The 5,457-nt window shown below is 45.7% G+C and overlaps 1 pseudogene; it reads right to left on the minus strand.

Moving 5' to 3' along the window:
• Positions 1 to 4,234: 4,234 nt before the first annotated feature.
• On the minus strand, positions 4,235 to 4,781 carry LOC119624415 (signal transducer CD24-like; annotated as a pseudogene).
• Positions 4,782 to 5,457: the final 676 nt, after the last annotated feature.

Here is a 5,457-nt window from a genome sequence, read left to right on the forward strand (position 1 = left end):
CTCGATCTGCCAACACTGAAGGCCACACTAACGCTGAACTTCCTTACACAAGGCAAATTAAACATTGTCACTGTTGGAGCCATTGCCAGTGGGTTTCTGTTATAGCAGAAAGCATGTTTATTGTTACAAACAGAGCAGCATTAAGACTTTTGTGGGCCCTTTCCTATGTAAACTTTTTTTTTTTTTTTTTGAGACAGAGTCTTACTCTGTCATCCAGGCTGGAGTGCAGCAGTGTGATCTCTGCTTACCACAACCTCCACCTCCCGGGTTCAAGCGATTCTCCTGCCTCAGCCTCCCGATTAGCTGGGACTATGGGCACGCTAATTAGACATGCCCGGCTAATTTTTGTATTTTTAGTAGAGATGGAGTTTCACTATGTTGGCCAGACTGGTCTTGAACTCCTGACCTCATGATTCTCCCGCCTTGGCCTCTCAAAGTGCTGGGATTACAGGCGTGAGCCACTGCGCCCAGCCAGTAAGCATTTTTTTAACATTATATTTTATGACTGCATTAGCACAAAATAAATTATATTAATATTATTTATTAAAACATCTTCTTTGCCAGGCGCAGTCAAGCCTGTAGTCCCAGCTACTTGGGAAGCTGAGGCAGGAGGGTCACTCAAGCCCAGGAATTTGAGGCTGCAGTGAGCTACTAACAAGCCACTGCACCCCAGCCTGGCCGACAGAGCAACTCTGTCTCTTAAACAGGCTGTGTGCAGTGGCTCACGCCTATAATCCCAGCACTTTGGGAGGCCGAGGCAGGCGGATCACTTGAGGTCAGGAGTTCGAGACCAGCCTGGCCAACATGGTGAAACCCGGTCTCTACTAAAAATACAAAAATTAGCTGGGTGTGATGGTGTGCACCTGTAATTCCAGCTACTCGGGAGGCTGAGGCAGGAGAATCGATTGAATACAGGAGGTGGAGATTGCAGTGAGCCAGGATCACGCCACTGCACTCCAGTGTGGGTGACAGAGCGAGACTCTGTCTCAAAAACAAGCCAAAAATCCTTTGACTTAAAAGTTTGTTTTTTCTTCTGATTTAAAGGGAATTGTATTAGGGTGTTCTTGCACTGCTAGAAAGAAATTCCTCCAGCCTGGGCAACATAGAGAAACCTCATCTCTACCTAAAATTACAGAAAAATAAAAAATTAGCCTGTTGTGGTGGTGTGTGCCTGTAGTCTCAGCTACTGGGGAGGCTGAGATGGGAAGATTGCTTGAACCCAGGAGGCAGAGGTTGCAGTGAGCTGAGATTGTTCCACTGCACTCCAGCCTGGGCGATAGAGCAAAATCCTGTCTCAAAAAAAAAAAAAAAAAAAAAGAAAGAAAGAAAGAAAAAAGAAATGCCTGAGACTGCGTAATTTATAAGAAAGAAGTTTTGGCTGGGCACAGTGGCTCATGCCTGTAATCCTAGTACTTTGGGAGGCTGAGGCAAGAGGATCACTTGAGCCCAGGAGTTTGAGACCAGCCTGGGCAACATGGCAAGATCCTATCTCAATTATTTTTAAAAAATGAAAAAGAAATAGAAAAGAGGTTTAATTGGCTCATGGTTCTGCAGGCTGTACAGGAAATGTAGTGGTATCTGCTTCTGGGGAGGCCTCAGGAAGCTTCCAATCATGGTGGAAGGTGAAGGGAGAGCAGGCCTATCACATGGTGAAAGCAGGAGCAAGAGGGCGGGGCAGGGCAGGGGAGGTACCACACCCCTTTAAATGACCAGATCTTGCAAGAACTCACTATTGTGAGGACAGCACCAAGAGGATGGTGCCAAACCATTCATGAGAAGTTCACCCCCATGATCCAATCACCTGCTACCAGGCCCCACCTCTAACACTGGGGATTGCAATTTGACATGAGATTTGGGTGGGGACAAACATCCAAACCGTATCAGGAATTAAAGCATTTTTGTCAGCCCTAAAAGTACTGGGGCACTCATGTCTCTACTGTGCTTAGTGGATGGGCTGGTCCTGGTTACAGCTCCCAAATACGTACCTCCGGCCCACACCTCTGTTTTGACTTTCGAGCTCCCATGTCCAACTGTCCTTTGGATAATTCCCCTTTGGTGTCTTACTCAAATCCAACATGTCTCAAGCTGAACACGCTTTCCCCCAAATCTTTTCTTTGTCCAGCGTCCCCTATCTGAGTGAAATATGTACCACCCAGCTAGTTGCACCAGCCAGAAACCTGGACCTCAATTTCTCCCTCACCCCGTAGCCATATCCAGTCACCAAGTGCTGCCAATTTTCTCTCTTACATGCCTCTTGAAAGCATCCACTTCTTTACATTTTCACTTCTATCTCTACTGCTGTTGTCCTAATCCACGTTACCAGCGTCTCTTGCTTGGATTACCACCATGGACCCTAGTGGTCTCCCTGCATTTCACTCTCCATGCAATCATTTATCTACACTGTCCCAGAAGAATCTTTTCCAACTGCTTAAAACCTACTGATGGCTTCACCTCATTATTTCTCTGTTTAAAACCAGCTGATGGCTTCCTGTTGCTCTTATAACAGAGATCCAAAACTTCAGGGAGGCCTTTAAGGCCTTGTCTAGCCTGGCCTCTGCCCCATCTTGCTCAGCTCCCTTCCTACCCTGCTTCAGCCACATGATCTCTCAAACACACAGGCTCCCTCCTGGTGCAGGACCTTTGCACATGATACTCATCTTAGTCCATTTGGGCTGCTATAACAAAATTCCATAGACCGGGTAGCTTATAGAACAAAATAACTTTATTTCTCACAGTTCTAGAGGCTGGGAACTCCAAGATCAGGGTGCTGGCAAATTTGGTGTCTGGTGAGGGCCCTCTTCCTGTTCACAGATGGCGCCTTCTTGCTGTGTCCTCACATACTGGGAGGGCAAACAAGCTCCCTTGAGCTTCTTTAATAAGAGCACTAATCCCATTCATGAGGAACCCTCGTGATCTGTTTCTCTCCCAAAGGTCCCCCACCCAATACCTTTCACCTCGGGAGTTAAAATTTTAACATATGAAACTTAAGGGACACAAACATTCAGACCATAGCAATATTCTTCTATTTTCTACTCCTTCAGCTCAAAGCTTCTCAAGGAAGCTTTCTCTGACCGTAGTCTAGGTCAAGTATCACTAACTATGTGGCATTAGGCAAGTTTCTTTTATTTATTTATTTAATGAGACAGGGGCCTTCCTCTGTCGCTTAGGCTGGAGTGCAATGACGCGATCGTGACTCACTGCAGCCTTGAACTCCTGGGCTCAAGGGATGCTCCTGCCTTGGCCTCCCAAGGTGTTGGGAATACAGGTGTGAGCCACTGTGCCTGGCACAGGGAAGTTTCTTTACTATGTGGTGCCTCCGTTTTCTCATCTGTAAAATGAAGATATAATAATGCCTAACTCACAGGTTTGTTGTGAGGATTAAATAGAATGTCACATATGAACTGCTGTGAAGGCAGCTGGTGCAGTGCCTGCTTGCCTAGTTGTCCTGGCCCCTGGCTAGCTCTCTAGAGGGGGACAGTGGTGGAGAGATCCCTCCCAATTAACACTAGCGGGAGATGTTGGGGTGATATAGGTTCTAAAATGTGAGGATTTCAGGGAAGGGCATCTCTACAAGGGCACAGAAGATTTCTGAGTTAACTGAGTGAAAGCAAAGAGCTAATTGTGCCAGGGAGTCATTGACAACACCTGGGGTTGGACTGGGGTACTCGGAGAAAGAGGTCAAGAGAACTCACAAAGGTCAAGGAGAAAGGGGAGGTGAGTGGGAGTATACCACATTTCTGTCAAATCTCTGAGTAGCCCAGAGGTCTCTATGTCAAGCAAACCTGGGCTGTCATCCTTAGCCTGTCATTTATGAGCTGGAGGAAGGGGAAAGTCATGTCACTTCTCTGTGTTTCAGTTTTCTTTTTTTTTTTCTTCCATTCCACAATCACATCCTTTATTTCTATTCTTATTTTCAAGATAGTATTAAGTGTCCATATTTCTTAAGCCACATTCAAGGAAATCATGTCTTAGCTATTTTGGATGTTGCCTCTCCTTCATCTTGCATATGAAACTCCAGCAGATTTAATATTGGCATCCATCATCTAGTCAAACCTCTCACATGTTCTGTAAACCAATCAAATTTGGGATTCTCAACATTTTCTGTGTCAATAAAAGGTGTGGAATTAGTAGATTGGACGAAGACCTGTTTTTCCTTGCCACATTGGACTTCCAGACGCCATGTGGATTGGGTGTAGAAGATGGGGAAGTTTAGATGTTTCTTGGCCTGAGTCTTTTAACAGTAGAGATGTAGAAGAAAGTGAGACCACGAAGAGACTGGCTGTTGACTGCAGGGCACCACCAACCGCCTTGGTGGTGGCATTAGCTGGATTTGGGGCCGTCGAAGTACTCTGGGAGGAGTTACTTGAAACTGTTACAACAGTTGTTTGATTGGAATAAATCTGCGTGGGTAGGAGCAGTGCCAGCAGCAGCAGCCCCAGCCCGAGCCTGGCCACCATTGCTCTGCCCATGTCCCCTCTGTCGGTGCGCGACGTGTCTCGCTGGATGCTGGGTGCTTGGAGAACCGCTGGCTCCGGGCGGGCGCAGGCAAGGTCTCAGTTTTCTTACCTATAAAATTGAGCTAATGAATTGACTTTGCAGGGTCGGTGGGAGGATTAAATGGGGGTATATTAGTTTGCTGGGGCTGCCTAATGGCTTGAGCTGAGATGTTGGTCTTCTCTGGCCCTTAGACTGGGACTTACACCATCAGTGCTTCTGGTTCTCAGGCCTTTGGACTGAAGCTGAAATCTGTATCACTGGCTTTCCTGGGTCTCCAGCCTGCAGATAACAGATCACAGGACTTTGCAGCCTCCATAACTGTATGAGTCATTTCCTTATAATAAATCTCATTATACTCTGTGTGTGTGTGTGTGTGTATACGTGTATACACATATGTATATGTATACACATATATACACACACTGTATATATATACATACACACACACACACACACACACACACACACACACTGTGCCAGGCCGTGTTTTGTTTCTTCTGATCTACAGATGATTAATCGCATATCTAATGTTCATTTTTTCTCTTCTTTGTTAGGAAAAATTTACGGGCCACATGTCTAGAGGAAAAATTTTACATCCTAACCTCTCTTTTAGATAGGGTGGCCAATGAGCTATAAGCAGTAGGGCTTCCAGAGAAGCCCTTTCACTGAAATTCTCTTACTTTCATCTCCCTGCCCAGAACTATGATATGATGGCTGGAGTGCCAGTAGCCACATTTTAACCTTGAAGATAGAAGCTGCATAAAGAATGGTGAAGCACAAAAATAGAATCCTAGGTGACTTTCTAGAGCATACCAGTCTTAGACTGCCTGCCTCTGGAATTCTCTTATGTGTGAGAATAAATTTGTACAAGCCATCATAGTTAAATCTCTATTACTACTCACCAACTACAATCCCTAATAAACAAACATGCCCCCGCCTTTCTGCCTATTCAGCCTAGAG

The sequence above is a fragment of the Chlorocebus sabaeus genome, chromosome 20 (assembly GCF_047675955.1).
Source record: "Chlorocebus sabaeus isolate Y175 chromosome 20, mChlSab1.0.hap1, whole genome shotgun sequence".
Taxonomy (NCBI): domain Eukaryota; kingdom Metazoa; phylum Chordata; class Mammalia; order Primates; family Cercopithecidae; genus Chlorocebus; species Chlorocebus sabaeus.